Raw genomic sequence first — 20,931 nt, 5'->3', positions numbered from 1 at the left:
ACAACCTCACAATGGTTCCGTTTTTCCCGGATTCCCATTGGAACACACACAACCTCACAATGGTTCCGCTTTTCCCGGATTCCCATTGGAACACACACACACCTCACACAATGGGCAAGTCCGGCCACATTGCGGATTTCCAAAACTTTTCACTCTTTTCAAATATTTCTTTTATACACGCACACACACAACTCACATAATGCCACTCAAAAACCGGTCATTATGTAGTTTCAAAATATTTTCTCCTCGAAAAACATTTCCTTTCATTAACCACACCCTAGGTGTCATGTTTCTACTTTCTCGGTTCTTTGTGTCTCGTTTACATACAAAGACTCCGCGGTAGGACAAACGTAAGCAAGAATCATCCTAACAAGATCATCCAATTCTATATTACTCATCACACTCAATTACTACTTATAGCATAACGCCACATGTACGGACGCCTTTGGAGTGTATCACTTATGCTTTATTTCAAGCACAACGCCACATGTACGGACGTCTTTGGAGTGAAATCACTTATGCTTTATCACATACCACAAGTAATACAAGCAACCCATATACGCATACTCATAACTATCTTAAAGATCAAAATACAAATACTTCTAAACAAACGATAAGTACGTAAGGATGAACTACATATAATTAGGAGTAGTAGATAGGGATAATCTACCGTTCTTCTTGGCGGTAGTTGGCTACGGAAAATACGTCGGTGGTCGGGCGGAGTAACTTCCTATGGTAGGCCTCCGGTAGCTTCGAAAGAGAAAGGTTTCTCTCGAAACTTCTACTTGACTAATACTACTACTACTTTTGGATCGGAGGGTGGTCGAGTGGCGGTTTAGTGGCGGCTTAGGTTGAGTTTCTTGAAGAACTCAAGAACAACTCAAGAACAAGAAGAACAAAAGCAAGAACAAAGAAAGAACACTAATTTTCTAGAGAGAGAAGTTGCTAGGTGAAGGTGTGAGTTGAATGGCAAACATGGGGTGCTATTTATAGGCAAAATTCTTGGCTCTTCCCCTCTCTCTATGGCCGGCCCTCTCTCTCTCTAAATCCTCCATGGATTTGTTCCATTAAGTCATCAAATCACCTCACATGTCAAGCCATGCCTTGTCCAATCCAAATCTTAGGTGTAAGGCTATGTAATCAACTAAGATCTTAGGCTTTTTAGGTGAATCTAGGTAATTATAATCTAGGTTTAGCTTGTAGTCAAGGTCTAAGGCTAATAAAGGCTAGGATTGTGTCATAAAGGTCCATCATAGGTTGTCATTAGGCTTAAATAGACTAAGGCCTAATAAGGTAGCTTGCAAGGCTAGGTTTAGTCCTTGGATTTGATCTTTGGGAGATTTGTTGGAAGAAAGGGGACAATGGTACAAGATTTGGTTATAAAACAAATATGGAAGTACAAATGGGGAGTTAAGTTTGGTTAGGGGAAAGATTCTCCCATGGGCTTGAAAGATGTAGGAAAGTCAAGTCAAGGTACAACCCATCTTCCTTTCTCCTTCCTCCTCTCTCTCTCTCTCTCTCTCTCTCTCTCTCTCTCTCTCTCGGGTCTCTCTCTCCTCTCTCTCTCTCGGCAATCTCTCTCTCCCTCTCCCTCTCTCTCTCTCTCCCTAGTACACACACACACACATAATATATATATATATATATATATATATATATATATATATATATATATATATATATATATATATATATATATATAAATGCAAGAATAAGTAAGGTACAAGTACAAGATTTTTCCAAAATCTAATAACCAAATAAGAATCTTAATTAAACACATGTCTCCAATAAACTAATGGGTATTGTACTCTAGGAAGATCAACTCCCCAATAAATAAATCCATTTGGGTACAAAACCCCAATACAAAATAATAAAAAGGTACTTAGGAGAATATTAGGCTTTAAGGGCTACATAATAAAATATGGGTATTTCATCACATGGGGTTTAAGAAAAAAGACTAATTTAATAAACCCATGTACTTGGTGAAAGAATAAATCTATTACCCAATGGATAATACATACCCTAACGGTTATCGTCCAATGGATAATAAGGTACGAGTACTTTAAATCATAATTTAAGTCTTTTAAAAGACTACATGTCCTTTTTGAAATTTACCCATGTGTTTATATATATGTACTTAGCCAAATATAATAAAGGAAAAGCTTTTGTCCAATGGGTAAAGGTTACCCTAACGGTTATTGTCCAATGGTCCAAGGTTACTTGGGTACTTTTTATAGTAAAATATTCAAAAAGTACTTTTAAAGTAATTATAAAAGTCTACTTCCAAAAGATTATAGTACTTTGTTCAAATCTTTCAAAAATCCTTTTAATATAAAGAATTGGGTTTCTATTATCCAATGGATAATAGTTTCCCTAAAATTTATTAACCAAAGCATAAAGAATAAAACTAAAACAATAAAAGAAAATAAATAAGTAATTCTTTAGGGTTGAAAAGGTTGACTAGTCACATCAACTTTATTGGAAGGTTCACTAGTCACATCGGTACTTTATTTGGTCAAAAGACTTTATTACCCAATGGTTACTAACTTCCCTAGCGGTTATTACCCAATGGATAATAATTTTCCTTGCGGTTAATAACCATTGGACAAAAGAGTACAAGTACCATTTATTTTAAAATAAGATTTTTAATGACTACATGTACTTTTATAATAAAAAGTTTATTATCCAATGGACAAAAATTACCCTTGTGGTTATTATCCAATGGATAATGGAGGGGTGGGAGAATCCCCAATAAACAATGCATATAAGTACTAGCACATGTTTTTATAAACTATTAAAATACTATATCTTGTACTTACCAAAATATTTTAATAGAAAGCCTATTGTCCAATGGATAAAGATTACCCTAACCATTATGGACTAATGGGTAAAGACAAAGGTTCAAGAGTTTCAAAAGGTCCAAAAGGTTCACCTAGTAACTAGGTAAGTCAGTTGCTTGGTTCCTCCAAGTAGTCGGTTGGAAATTAACTAAATTGGCCACATATGGTTTTTAGTCGAAAGTTTAACCAACGACCGAAATCTAACTACGAAGCAATTTAATAAGCAATCATATAGTCACACAAGAGAATAAATAAGTAATTCAAATAAAATTCAAATATTGAACGAAATTTTTATTGACCAAAATCCAGGGTCGTTACAGCAATACCGTACGAGTACATCCATACGGTACCAAACCACACCAAAACGGTGCAATACAGTACGAATACTTCGTTACGGTACCAAACCATACCGAAACGGTGCAATACCGTACGGGTACTTCGTTGCGGTACCAAACCACACCAAAACGGTGCAATACCGTACAAGTACTTCGTCACGGTACCAAACCACACCAAAACGGTACAATACCGTATGAGAACTTCGTTACGGTACCAAACCAAACCAAAATGGTGCAATACCGTACGAGTACATCCATACGGTACCAAACCGCACCAAAACAGTTAAATACCGTACCAGTACTTCGTTACGGTACCAAACCACACCAAAACGGTACAATACCGTACGAGTTCTTCGTTACGGTACAAAACCAAACCAAAACGGTGCAATACCGTACGAGTACATCCATACGGTACCAAACCACACCAAAGCGGTGCAATACCATACCAGTACTTCGTTACGGTACCAAACCACACCAAACGGGTACAATGCCGTACGAGTGCTTCGTTACGGTACCAAACCACACCACAACGGTACAATACCATACGAGTACATCCATACGGTACCAAACCAAACCAAAACGGTGCAATACCGTACAGGTACTTCGTTACGGTACCAAACCACACCAAAACGGTGCAATACCGTACGAGTACATCCATACGGTACCAAACCACACCAAAACGGTACAATACAGTACGAATACTTCGTTACGGTACCAAACCATACCGAAACGGTACAATACCGTACGGGTACTTCGTTGCGGTACCAAACCACACCAAAGCGGTGCAATACCGTACGAGTACTTCGTCACGGTACCAAACCACACCAAAACGGTACAATACCGTATGAGTACTTCGTTACGGTACCAAACCAAACCAAAATGGTGCAATACCGTACGAGTACATCCATACGGTACCAAACCACACCAAAACGGTTAAATACCGTACCAGTACTTCATTACGGTACCAAACCACACCAAAACGGTACAATACCTTACGAGTTCTTCGTTACGGTACAAAACCAAACCAAAACGGTGCAATACCATACGAGTACATCCATACGGTACCAAACCACACCAAAGCGGTGCAATACCGTACCAGTACTTCGTTACGGTACCAAACCACACCAAACGGGTACAATGCCGTACGAGTGCTTCGTTACAGTACCAAACCACACCACAACGGTACAATACCATACGAGTACATCCATACGGTACCAAACCACACCAAAACGGTGCAATACCGTACGAGTACATCCATACGCTACCAAACCACACCAAAACGGTGCAATACACTACGAGTACTTTGTTACGGTACCAAACTACACCAAAATGGTACAATACCGTACGAGTTCTTTGTTACGGTACCAAACCACACCACAACGGTACAATACCATACAAGTACATCCATATGGTACCAAACCACACCAAAACGGTGCAATACCGTACGAGTACATTCATACGGTACCAAACCACACCAAAACTGTGCAATACCGTAAGAGTACTTCGTAACGGTACCAAACTACACCAAAATGGTACAATACCGTACGAGTTCTTCGTTACGGTACCAAACCAAACCAAAACGGTGCAATACCGTACGAGTACATCCATACGTTACCAAACCACACCAAAACGGTGCAATACCGTACGGGTACTTCGTTACGGTGCCAAACCACACGAAAACGGTACAATACCGTACGAGTACTTCGTTACGGTACCAAACAAAACCAAAACGGTGCAATACCGTACGAGTACATCCATACGGTACCAAACCACACCAAAACGGTGCAATACCGTACAAATACTTCGTTACGGTACCAAACCACACCAAAAGGGTACAATACCGTACGAGTGCTTCGTTACCGTACCAAACCACACCACAACGGTACAATACCATACGAGTCCATCCATACGGTACCAAACCACACCAAAACGGTGCAATACCATACGAGTACATCCATACGGTACCAAACCACACCAAAACGGTGCAATACCGTACGAGTACATCCATACGGTACCAAACCACACCAAAACGGTGCAATACCGTACGACTACCTCGTTACGGTACCAAACCACACCAAAACCGTACAATACCGTACGACTACTTCGTTACGGTACCAAACCAAACCAAAACGGTTAAATACCGTACGAGTACATCCATACGGTACCAAACCACACCAAAACGGTGCAATTCCGTACGAGTACTTCGTTACGGTAGCAAACCACACCAAGAGGGTACAATACCGTACGAGTACATCGTTACGGTACCAAACCACACCAAAACGGTGCAACACCGTACGAGTACTTCGTTACGGTACCAAACCAAACCAAAACGGTGCAATACCGTACGAGTACATTCATACGGTACCAAACCACACCAAAACGGTGCAATACCGTACGAGTACATGCATACGGTACCAAAGCACACCAAAACGGTGCAATACCGTACGAGTACATCGTTACGGTACCAAACCACACCAAAACGGTGCAATACCGTACGAGTACAATTTTTACGGAACCAAACCACACCAAAACAGTACAATAATGTACGAGTACATCGTTACGGTACCAAACAAAACCAAAACGGTGCAATACAGTACGAGTACATCCATACGGTACCAAACCACACCAAAACGGTGCAATACCGTACGAGTACTTCATGACGGTACCAAACCACATCAAAACGGTACAATACCGTACGAGTACTTCGTTACGGTACCAAACCAAACTAAAACGGTGCAATACCGTACGAGTACATCCATACGGTACCAAACCACACCAAAACGGTGCAATACCGTACGAGTACTTCGTTACGGTACCAAACCACATGAAAACGGTACAATACCGTCAAGTACTTTGTTACGGTACCAAACGAAACCAAAACGGTGCAATACCGTACCAGTACATCGTTACGGTTCCAAACCACACCAAAACGGTGCAATACCGTACGAGTACTTCGTTACGGTACCAAACCAAACCAAAACGGTGCAATACCGTACGAGTTCATCGTTACGGTACCAAACCACACCAAAACAGTACAATACTGTACGAGTACATCGTTATGGTACCAAACCAAACCAAAACGGTTCAATACCGTACGAGTACTTCCATACGGTATCAAACCACACCAAAACGGTGCAATACCGTACGAGTACTTCGTTACGGTACCAAACCACACCAAAAGGGTACAATACCGTACGAGTACATCGTTACGGTACCAAATCACACCAAAACGGTGCAATACCGTACGAGTACTTACTTACTGTACCAAACCAAACCAAAACGGTGCAATACCGTACGAGTACATCCATACGGTACCAAACCACACCAAAACGGTGCAATACTGTACGAGTACTTCGTTACGGTACCAAACCACACCAAAACGGTACAATACTGTACGAGTAATTCATTACGGCATCAAACCAAACCAAAACGGTGCAATACCGTACGAGTACATCCATACGGTACCAAACCACACCAAAACAGTGCAATACCGTACGAGTACTTCGTTACGGTACCAAACAAAACCAAAACGGTGCAATACCGTACGAGTACATCGTTACGGTACCAAACCACACCAAAACAGTACAATACTGTACGAGTACATCGTTACGGTACCAAACCAAACCAAAACGGTTCAATACCGTACGAGTACATACATACGGTATCAAACCACACCAAAACGGTGCAATACCGTACGAGTACTTCGTTACGGTACCAAACCAAACCAAAACGGTGCAATACCGTATGAGTACATCCATACGGTACCAAACCACACCAAAACGGTGCAATACCGTACGAGTACTTCGTTACGGTACCAAACCACACCAAAACGGTGCAATACCGTACGACTACTTCGTTACGGTACCAAACCACACCACAACGGTACAATACCGTACGAGTACTTCGTTACGGTACTAAACCACACCAAAATGGTGCAATACCGTACGAGTACATCGTTACGGTACCAAACCACACCAAAACGGTGCAATACCGTACGAGTACATCGTTACGGTACCAAACCACACCAAAACAGTACAATACTGTACGAGTACATCGTTACGGTACCAAACCAAACCAAAACGGTTCAATACCGTACGAGTACATCCATACGGTATCAAACCACACCAAAACGGTGCAATACCGTACGAGTACTTCGTTACGGTACAAAACCACACCAAAAGGGTACAATACCGTACGAGTACATCGTTACGGTACCAAACCACACCAAAACGGTGCAATACCGTACGAGTACTTACTTACGGTACCAAACCAAACCAAAACGGTGCAATACCGTACGAGTACATCCATACGGTACCAAACCACACCAAAACGGTGCAATACCGTACGAGGACTTCGTTACGGTACCAAACCACACCAAAACGGTCCAATACGGTACGAGTACTTCATTACGGTACCAAACCAAACCAAAACGGTGCAATACCGTACGAGTACATCCATACGGTACCAAACCACACCAAAACGGTGCAATACTGTACGAGTACTTCGTTACGGTACCAAACCACACCAAAACGGTCCAATACCGTACGAGTACATCCATACGGTACCAAACCACACCAAAACGGTGCAATACAGTACGAGTACATCGTTACGGTACCAAACCACACCAAAACCGTACAATACCGTACGAGTTCTTCGTTACGGTACCAAACCAAACCAAAACGGTTCAATACCGTACGAGTACATCCATACGGTATCAAACCACACCAAAACGGTGCAATACCGTACGAGTACTTCGTTACGGTACCAAACCACACCAAAAGGGTACAATACCGTACGAGTACATCGTTACGGTACCAAACCACACCAAAACGGTGCAATACCGTACGAGTACTTACTTACGGTACCATACCAAACCAAAATGGTGCAATACCGTACGAGTACATCCATACGGTACCAAACCAAACCAAAACGGTGCAATACCGTACGAGTACTTCGTTACGGTACCAAACCAAACCAAAACGGTGCATTACCGTACGAGTACTTCGTTACGGTACCAAACGAAACCAAAACGGTGCAATACTGTATGAGTACATCCATACGGTACCAAACCACACCAAAACGGTGCAATGCCGTACGAGTACTTCGTTACGGTACCAAACCACACCAAAACGGTGCAATACCGTACGACTACTTCGTTACGGTACCAAACCACACCACAACGGTACAATACCGTACGAGTACTTCGTTATGGTACTAAACTACACCAAAACGGTGCAATACCGTACGAGTACATCCATACGGTACCAAACCACACCAAAACAGTGCAATACCGTACGAGTACTTCGTTACGGTACCAAACAAAACCAAAACGGTGCAATACCGTACGAGTAGATCGTTACGGTACCAAACCACACCAAAACGGTGCAATACCGTACGAGTACTTCGTTACGGTACCAAACCAAACCAAAACGGTGCAATACCGTACGAGTACATCGTTACGGTACCAAACCACACCAAAACAGTACAATACTGTACGAGTACATCCTTACGGTACCAAACCAAATCAAAACGGTTCAATACCGTACGAGTACATCCATACGGTATCAAACCACACCAAAACGGTGCAATACCGTACGAGTACTTCGTTACGGTACCAAACCACAACAAAAGGGTACAATACCGTACGAGTACATCGTTACGGTACCAAACCACACGAAAACGGTGCAATACCGTACGAGTACTTACTTACGGTACCAAACCAAACCAAAACGGTGCAATACCGTACGAGTACATCCATACGGTACCAAACCACACCAAAACGGTGCAATACCGTACGACTACTTCGTTACGGTACCAAACCACACCAAAACGGTCCAATACGGTATGAGTACTTCATTTCGGTACCAAACCAAACCAAAACGTTGCAATACCGTACGAGTACATCCATACGGTACCAAACCACACCAAAACGGTGCAATACTGTACGAGTACTTCGTTACGGTACCAAACCACACCAAAACGGTCCAATACCGTACGAGTACATCCATACGGTACCAAACCACACCAAAACGGTGCAATACAGTACGAGTACATCGTTACGGTACCAAACCACACCAAAACCGTACAATACCGTACGAGTTCTTCGTTACGGTACCAAACCAAACCAAAACGGTTCAATACCGTACGAGTACATCCATACGGTATCAAACCACACCAAAACGGTGCAATACCGTACGAGTACTTCGTTACGGTACCAAACCACACCAAAAGGGTACAATACCGTACGAGTACATCGTTACGGTACCAAACCACACCAAAACGGTGCAATACCGTACGAGTACTTACTTACGGTACCAAACCAAACCAAAACGGTGCAATACCGTACGAGTACATCCATACGGTACCAAACCAAACCAAAACGGTGCAATACCGTACGAGTACTTCGTTACGGTACCAAACCAAACCAAAACGGTGCAATACCGTATGAGTACATCCATACGGTACCAAACCACACCAAAACGGTGCAATACCGTACGAGTACTTCATTACGGTACCAAACCACACCAAAATGGTACAATACTGTACGAGTACTTCGTTACGGTACCAAACAAAACCAAAACGGTGCACTACCATACGAGTACTTACTTACGGTGCCAAACCAAACCAAAACGGTGCAATACCGTACGAGTACATCCATACGGTACCAAACCAAACCAAAACGGTGGAATACCGTACGAGTACATTGTTACGGTACCAAACCACACCAAAACAGTACCATACCGTACGAGTACTTCGTTACGGTACCAAACCAAACCAAAACGGTGCAATACCGTACGAGTACATCCATACGGTACCAAACCACACCAAAACGGTGCAATACCGTACGATTACTTCGTTACGGTGCCAAACAAAACCAAAACGGTGCAATACCTTACGAGTACATCGTTACGGTACCAAACCACACCAAAACGGTGCAATACCGTACGAGTACTTCGTTACGGTACCAAACCAAACCAAAACGGTGCAATACCGTACGAGTACATCCATACGGTACCAAACCACACCAAAACGGTGCAATACTGTACGAGTACTTCCTTACGGTACCAAACCACACCAAAAAGGTACAATACCGTACGAGTACTTCGTTACGGTACCAAACCAAACAAAAATTGTTCAATACTGTACGAGTACATCCATACGGTACCAAACCACACCAAAACGGTGCAATACCGTTCGAGTACTTCGTTACGGTACCAAACCCCACCAAAACGGTGCAATACCGTACGAGTACTTCGTTACGGAACCAAACCACACCTCAACGGTACAATACCGTAGGAGTACTTCGTTACGGTACCAAACCACACCAAAACGGTTCAATACCGTATGAGTACATCCATACGGTACCAAACCACACCAAAACGGTGCAATACCGTACGAGTACATCCATACGGTACAAAACCACACCAAAACGGTGCAATACCGTACGAGTAAATCCATACGGTACCAAACACACCAAAAGGGTACAATACCGTACGAGTACATCGTTACGGTACCAAATCACACCAAAACGGTGCAATACCGTACGAGTACTTACTTACTGTACCAAACCAAACCAAAACGGTGCAATACCGTACGAGTACATCCATACGGTACCAAACCACACCAAAACGGTGCAATACTGTACGAGTACTTCGTTACGGTACCAAACCACACCAAAACGGTACAATACTGTACGAGTAATTCATTACGGCATCAAACCAAACCAAAACGGTGCAATACCGTACGAGTACATCCATACGGTACCAAACCAAACCAAAACAGTGCAATACCGTACGAGTACTTCGTTACGGTACCAAACAAAACCAAAACGGTGCAATACCGTACGAGTACATCGTTACGGTACCAAACCACACCAAAACGGTGCAATACCGTACGAGTACTTCGTTACGGTACCAAACCAAACCAAAACGGTGCAATACCGTACGAGTACATCGTTACGGTACCAAACCACACCAAAACAGTACAATACTGTACGAGTACATCGTTACGGTACCAAACCAAACCAAAACGGTTCAATACCGTACGAGTACATACATACGGTATCAAACCACACCAAAACGGTTCAATACCGTACGAGTACTTCGTTACGGTACCAAACCAAACCAAAACGGTGCAATACCGTATGAGTACATCCATACGGTACCAAACCACACCAAAACGGTGCAATACCGTACGAGTACTTCGTTACGGTACCAAACCACACCAAAACGGTGCAATACCGTACGACTACTTCGTTACGGTACCAAACCACACCACAACGGTACAATACCGTACGAGTACTTCGTTACGGTACTAAACCACACCAAAATGGTGCAATACCGTACGAGTACATCGTTACGGTACCAAACCACACCAAAACGGTGCAATACCGTACGAGTACATCGTTACGGTACCAAACCACACCAAAACAGTACAATACTGTACGAGTACATCGTTACGGTACCAAACCAAACCAAAACGGTTCAATACCGTACGAGTACATCCATACGGTATCAAACCACACCAAAACGGTGCAATACCGTACGAGTACTTCGTTACGGTACCAAACCACACCAAAAGGGTACAATACCGTACGAGTACATCGTTACGGTACCAAACCACACCAAAACGGTGCAATACCGTACGAGTACTTACTTACGGTACCAAACCAAACCAAAACGGTGCAATACCGTACGAGTACATCCATACGGTACCAAACCACACCAAAACGGTGCAATACCGTACGAGTACTTCGTTACGGTACCAAACCACACCAAAACGGTCCAATACGGTACGAGTACTTCATTACGGTACCAAACCAAACCAAAACGGTGCAATACCGTACGAGTACATCCATACGGTACCAAACCACACCAAAACGGTGCAATACTGTACGAGTACTTCGTTACGGTACCAAACCACACCAAAACGGTCCAATACCGTACGAGTACATCCATACGGTACCAAACCACACCAAAACGGTGAAATACAGTACGAGTACATCGTTACGGTACCAAACCACACCAAAACCGTACAATACCGTACGAGTTCTTCGTTACGGTACCAAACCAAACCAAAACGGTTCAATACCGTACGAGTACATCCATACGGTATCAAACCACACCAAAACGGTGCAATACCGTACGAGTACTTCGTTACGGTACCAAACCACACCAAAAGGGTACAATACCGTACGAGTACATCGTTACGGTACCAAACCACACCAAAACGGTGCAATACCGTACGAGTACTTACTTACGGTACCATACCAAACCAAAATGGTGCAATACCGTACGAGTACATCCATACGGTACCAAACCAAACCAAAACGGTGCAATACCGTACGAGTACTTCGTTACGGTACCAAACCAAACCAAAACAGTGCAATACCGTACGAGTACTTCGTTACGGTACCAAACGAAACCAAAACGGTGCAATACCGTATGAGTACATCCATACGGTACCAAACCACACCAAAACGGTGCAATACCGTACGAGTACTTCGTTACGGTACCAAACCACACCAAAACGGTGCAATACCGTACGAGTACTTCGTTACGGTACCAAACCACACCACAACGGTATAATACCGTACGAGTACTTCGTTATGGTACTAAACCACACCAAAACGGTGCAATACCGTACGAGTACATCCATACGGTACCAAACCACACCAAAACAGTGCAATACCGTACGAGTACTTCGTTACGGTACCAAACAAAACCAAAACGGTGAAATACCGTACGAGTACATCGTTACGGTACCAAACCACACCAAAACGGTGCAATACCGTACGAGTACTTCGTTACGGTACCAAACCAAACCAAAACGGTGCAATACCGTACGAGTACATCGTTACGGTACCAAACCACACCAAAACAGTACAATACTGTACGAGTACATCATTACGGTACCAAACCAAACCAAAACGGTTCAATACCGTACGAGTACATCCATACGGTATCAAACCACACCAAAACGGTGCAATACCGTACGAGTACTTCGTTACGGTACCAAACCACAACAAAAGGGTACAATACCGTACGAGTACATCGTTACGGTACCAAACCACACGAAAACGGTGCAATACCGTACGAGTACTTACTTACGGTACCAAACCAAACCAAAACGGTGCAATACCGTACGAGTACATCCATACGGTACCAAACCACACCAAAACGGTGCAATACCGTACGAGTACTTCGTTACGGTACCAAACCACACCAAAACGGTCCAATACGGTATGAGTACTTCATTTCGGTACCAAACCAAACCAAAACGTTGCAATACCGTACGAGTACATCCATACGGTACCAAACCACACCAAAACGGTACAATACTGTACGAGTACTTCGTTACGGTACCAAACCACACCAAAACGGTCCAATACCGTACGAGTACATCCATACGGTACCAAACCACACCAAAACGGTGCAATACAGTACGAGTACATTGTTACGGTACCAAACCACACCAAAACCGTACAATACCGTACGAGTTCTTCGTTACGGTACCAAACCAAACCAAAACGGTTCAATACCGTACGAGTACATCCATACGGTATCAAACCACACCAAAACTGTGCAATACCGTACGAGTACTTCGTTACGGTACCAAAAATACACCAAAAGGGTACAATACCGTACGAGTACATCGTTACGGTACCAAACCACACCAAAACGGTGCAATACCGTACGAGTACTTACTTACGGTACCAAACCAAACCAAAACGGTGCAATACCGTACGAGTACATCCATACGGTACCAAACCAAACCAAAACGGTGCAATACCGTACGAGTACTTCGTTACGGTACCAAACCAAACCAAAACGGTGCAATATCGTATGAGTACATCCATACGGTACCAAACCACACCAAAACGGTGCAATACCGTACGAGTACTTCATTACGGTACCAAACCACACCAAAATGGTACAATACTGTACGAGTACTTCGTTACGGTACCAAACAAAACCAAAACGGTGCACTACCATACGAGTACTTACTTACGGTGCCAAACCAAACCAAAACGGTGCAATACCGTACGAGTACATCCATACGGTACCAAACCAAACCAAAACGGTGGAATACCGTACGAGTACATTGTTACGGTACCAAACCACACCAAAACAGTACCATACCGTACGAGTACTTCGTTACGGTACCAAACCAAACCAAAACGGTGCAATACCGTACGAGTACATGCATACGGTACCAAACCACATCAAAACGGTGCAATACCGTACGAGTACTTTGTTACGGTACCAAAACACACCAAAACGGTACAATACTGTACGAGTACTTCATTACGGTACCAAACCAAATCAAAACGGTGCAATACCGTACGAGTACATCCATACGGCACCAAACCACACCAAAATGGTGCAATACCGTACGAGTACTTCGTTACGGTACCAAACCACACCAAAATGGTGCAATACCGTACGAGTACATCCATACGGTACGAAACCACACCAGAACGGTGCAATACCGTACGAGTACATCGTTACGGTACCAAACCACACCAAAACCGTACAATACCGTACGAGTTCTTCGTTACGGTACCAAACCAAACCAAAATGGTTCAATACCGTACAAGTACATCCATACGGTATCAAACCACACCAAAACGGTGCAATACCGTACGAGTACTTCGTTACGGTACCAAACCACACCAAAAGGGTACAATACCGTACGAGTACATCGTTACGGTACCAAACCACACCAAAACGGTGCAATACCGTACGAGTACTTACTTACGGTACCAAACCAAACCAAAACGGTGCAATACCGTACGAGTACATCCGTACGGTACCAAACCAAACCAAAACAGTGCAATACCGTACGAGTACATTGTTACGGTACCAAACCACACAAAAATAGTACAATACCGTACGAGTACTTCGTTACGGCACCAAACCAAACCAAAACGGTTCAATACCGTACGAGTACATCCATACGGTACCAAACCACACCAAAACGGTGCAATACCGTACGAGTACTTCGTTACGGTACCAAACCACACCAAAACGGTGCAATACCGTACGAGTACTTCGTTACGGTACCAAACCACACCAAAACGGTACAATACCGTACGAGTACTTCGTTACGCTACCAAACCAAACCAAAACGGTGCAATACCGTACGAGTACATCCATACGGTACCAAACCACACCAAAACGGTGCAATACTGTACGAGTACTTCCTTACGGTACCAAACCACACCAAAAAGGTACAATACCGTACGTGTACTTCGTTACGGTACCAAACCAAACAAAAATTGTGCAATACTGTACGAGTACATCCATACGGTACCAAACCACACCAAAACGGTGCAATACCGTTCGAGTACTTCGTTACGGTACCAAACCCCACCAAAACGGTGCAATACCGTACGAGTACTTCGTTACGGAACCAAACCACACCTCAACGGTACAATACCGTAGGAGTACTTCGTTACGGTACCAAACCACACCAAAACGGTTCAATACCGTATGAGTACATCCATACGGTACCAAACCACACCAAAACGGTGCAATACCGTACGAGTACATCCATACGGTACAAAACCACACCAAAACGGTGCAATACCGTACGAGTACTTCGTTACGGTACCAAACCAAACCAAAACGGTGCAATACCCTACGAGTACATCGTTACGGTACCAAACCACACCAAAACGGTGCAATACCGTACGAGTACTTCGTTACGGTACCAAACCACACCAAAAGGGTACAATACCGTACGAGTACTTCGTTACGGTAGCAAACCACACCAAATGGGTACAATACCGTACGAGTACTTCGTTACGGTAGCAAACCACACCACAACGGTACAATACCATACGAGTACATCCATACGGTACCAAACCACACCAAAACGATGCAATACCGTACGAGTACATACATACGGTACCAAACCACACAAAAACGGTGAAATACCGTACGGGTACTTCGTTACGGTACTAAAACCACACCAAACTGGTACAATACAGTACGAGTTCTTCGTTACGGTACCAAACAAAACCAAAACGGTGCAATACCATACGAGTATTTACTTACGGTACCAAACCAAACCAAAACGGTGCAATACCGTACGAGTACATCCATACGGTACCAAACCAAACCAAAACGGTGCAATACCGTACGAGTACATTGTTACGGTACCAAACCACACCAAAACAGTACAATACCGTACGAGTATTTCGTTACGGTACCAAACCAATTAAAACGGTGCAATACCGTACGAGTACATCCATACGGTACCAAACCACACCAAAACGGTGCAATACCGTAGGAGTACTTCGTTACGGTACCAAACCACACCAAAACGGTGCAATACCGTACGACTACTTCGGTACGGTACCAAACCACACCACAACGGTACAATACCGTACGAGTACTTCGTTACGGTACCAAACCAAACCAAAACGGTGCAATACCGTACGAGTACATGCATACGGTACCAAAGCACACCAAAACGATGCAATACCGTACGAGTACATCGTTACGGTACCAAACCACACCAAAACGGTGCAATACCGTACGAGTACTTCGTTACGGTACCAAACCAAACCAAAACGGTGCAATACCTTACGAGTACATCGTTACGGTACCAAACCACACCAAAACAGTACAATAATGTACGAGTACATCGTTACGGTACCAAACCAAACCAAAACGGTTCAATACCGTACGAGTACATCCATACGGTATCAAACCACACCAAAACGGTGCAACACCGTACGAGTACTTCGTTACGGTACCAAACCACACCAAAAGGGTACAATACCGTACGAGTACATCGTTACGTTACCAAACCACACCAAAACGGTGCAATACCGTACGAGTACTTACTTACGGTACCAAACCAAACCAAAACGGTGCAATACCGTACGAGTACATGCATACGGTACCAAACCACATCAAAACGGTGCAATACCGTACGAGTACTTTGTTACGGTACCAAAACACACCAAAACGGTACAATACTGTACGAGTACTTCATTACGGTACCAAACAAAACCAAAACGGTGCAATACCGTACGAGTACATCCATACGGCACCAAACCACACCAAAATGGTGCAATACCGTACGAGTACTTCGTTACGGTACCAAACCACACCAAAATGGTGCAATACCGTACGAGTACATCCATACGGTACGAAACCACACCAGAACGGTGCAATACCGTACGAGTACATCGTTACGGTACCAAACCACACCAAAACCGTACAATACCGTACGAGTTCTTCGTTACGGTACCAAACCAAACCAAAACGGTTCAATACCGTACAAGTACATCCATACGGTATCAAACCACACCAAAACGGTGCAATACTGTACGAGTACTTCGTTACGGTACCAAACCACACCAAAAGGGTACAATACCGTACGAGTACATCGTTACGGTACCAAACCACACCAAAACGGTGCAATACCGTACGAGTACTTACTTACGGTACCAAACCAAACCAAAACGGTGCAATACCGTACGAGTACATCCGTACGGTACCAAACCAAACCAAAACAGTGCAATACCGTACGAGTACATTGTTACGGTACCAAACCACACCAAAATAGTACAATACCGTACGAGTACTTCGTTACGGCACCAAACCAAACCAAAACGGTGCAATACCGTACGAGTACATCCATACGGTACCAAACCACACCAAAACGGTGCAATACCGTACGAGTACTTCGTTACGGTACCAAACCACACCAAAACGGTGCAATACCGTACGAGTACTTCGTTACGGTACCAAACCACACCAAAACGGTACAATACCGTACGAGTACTTCGTTACGCTACCAAACCAAACCAAAACGGTGCAATACCGTACGAGTACATCCATACGGTACCAAACCACACCAAAACGGTGCAATACTGTACGAGTACTTCGTTACGGTACCAAAAAAAACCAAAACGGTGCAATACCATACGAGTACATCGTTACGGTACCAAACCACACCAAAACGGTGCAATACCGTACGAGTACTTCGTTACGGTACCAAACCAAACCAAAACGGTGCAATACCGTACGAGTACATCCATACGGTACCAAACCACATCAAAACGGTGCAGTACCGTACGAGTACTTCCTTACGGTACCAAACCACACCAAAACAGTACAATACCGTACGAGTACTTCGTTACGGAACGAAACCAAACAAAAATGGTGCAATACTGTACGAGTACATCCATACGGTACCAAACCACACCAAAACGGTGCAATACCGTACGAGTACTTCGTTACGGTACCAAACCACACCAAAACGGTGCAATACCGTACGAGTACTTCGTTACGGAACCAAACCACACCACAACGGTACAATACCGTAGGAGTACTTCGTTACGGTACCAAACCACACCAAAACGGTTCAATACCGTATGAGTACATCCATACGGTACCAAACCACACCAAAACGGTGCAATACCGTACGCGTACATCCATACGGTACAAAACCACACCAAAACGGTGCAATACCGTACGAGTACTTCGTTACGGTACCAAACCAAACCAAAACGGTGCAATACCCTATGAGTACATCGTTACGGTACCAAACCACACCAAAACGGTGCAATACCGTACGAGTACTTCGTTACGGTACCAAACCACACAAAAAGGGTACAATACCGTACGAGTACTTCGTTACGGTAGCAAACCACACCACAACGGTACAATATCATACGAATACATCCATACGGTACCAAACCACACCAAAACGGTTCAATACCGTATGAGTACATCCATACGGTACCAAACCACACCAAAACGGTGCAATACCGTACGCGTACATCCATACGGTACAAAACCACACCAAAACGGTGCAATACCGTACGAGTACTTCGTTACGGTACCAAACCAAACCAAAACGGTGCAATACCCTATGAGTACATCGTTACGGTACCAAACCACACCAAAACGGTGCAATACCGTACGAGTACTTCGTTACGGTACCAAACCACACAAAAAGGGTACAATACCGTACGAGTACTTCGTTACGGTAGCAAACCACACCACAACGGTACAATATCATACGAATACATCCATACGGTACCAAACCACACCAAAACGGTGCAATACCGTACGAGTACATCCATACGGTACCAAACCACACAAAAACGGTGCAATACCGTACGAGTACTTTGTTACGGTACCAAACTACACCAAACTGGTACAATACCGTACGAGTTCTTCGTTACGGTACCAAACCAAACCAAAACGGTTCAATACCGTACGAGTACATCCATACGGTACCAAACCACACCAAAACGGTGCAATACCGTACGAGTACTTCTTTACGGTACCAAACCACACCAAAACGGTACAATACTGTACGAGTACTTCGTTACGGTACCAAACAATACAAAAACGGTGCAATACCATACGAGTACTTACTTACGGTACCAAACCAAACCAAAACGGTGCAATACCGTACGAGTACATCCATACGGTACCAAACCAAACCAAAACGGTGCAATACCGTACGAGTACATTGTTACGGTACCAAACCACACCAAAACAGTACAATACCGTACGAGTACTTCGTTACGGTACCAAACCAAACTAAAACGGTGCAATACCGTACGAGTACATCCATACGGTACCAAACCACACCAAAACGGTGCAATACCGTAGGAGTACTTCGTTACGGTACCAAACCACACCAAAAGGGTACAATACCGTACGAGTACTTCGTTACGGTACCAAACCACACCAAAACGGTGCAATACCGTACGAGTACATCCATACGGTACCAAACCACACCAAAACGGTGCAATACCGTACGAGTACTTCGTTACGGTACCAAACCACACCAAAACGGTGCAATACCGTACGAGTACTTCGTTACGGTACCAAACCACACCAAAACGGTAAAATACCGTACGAGTACTTCGTTACGCTACCAAACCAAACCAAAACGGTGCAATACCGTACGAGTACATCCATACGGTACCAAACCACACCAAAACGGTGCAATACTGTACGAGTACTTCGTTACGGTACCAAACAAAACCAAAACGGTGCAATACCATACGAGTACATCGTTAAGGTACCAAACCACACCAAAACGGTGCAATACCGTACGAGTACTTCGTTACGGTACCAAACCAAACCAAAACGGTGCAATACCGTACGAGTACTTCGTTACGGTACCAAACCACACCAAAACGGTGCAATACCGTACGAGTACTTCGTTACGGTACCAAACCACACCAAAAGGGTACAATACCGTACGAGTACTTCTTTACGGTAGCAAACCACACCACAACGGTACAATACCATACGAGTACATCCGTACGGTATCAAACAACACCAAAATAGTGCAATACCGTACGAGTACATCCATACGGTACCAAACCACACAAAAACGGTGCAATACCGTACGAGTACTTTGTTACGGTACCAAACTACACCAAACTGGTACAATACCGTACGAGTTCTTCGTTACGGTACCAAACCAAACCAAAACGGTGCAATACCGTACGAGTACATCCATACGGTACCAAACCACACCAAAACGGTGCAATACCGTACGAGTACTTCATTACGGTACCAAACAACACCAAAACGGTACAATACTGTACGAGTACTTCGTTACGCTACCAAACAAAACCAAAACGGTGCAATACCATACGAGTACTTACTTACGGTACCAAACCAAACCAAAACGGTGCAATACCGTACGAGTACATCCATACGGTACCAAACCAAACCAAAACGGTGCAATACCGTACGAGTACATTG

The sequence above is a fragment of the Rhododendron vialii genome, chromosome 4a, assembly GCF_030253575.1.
Source record: "Rhododendron vialii isolate Sample 1 chromosome 4a, ASM3025357v1".
NCBI lineage: Eukaryota > Viridiplantae > Streptophyta > Magnoliopsida > Ericales > Ericaceae > Rhododendron > Rhododendron vialii.
Note: the sequence above shows the minus strand (reverse complement) of the source record.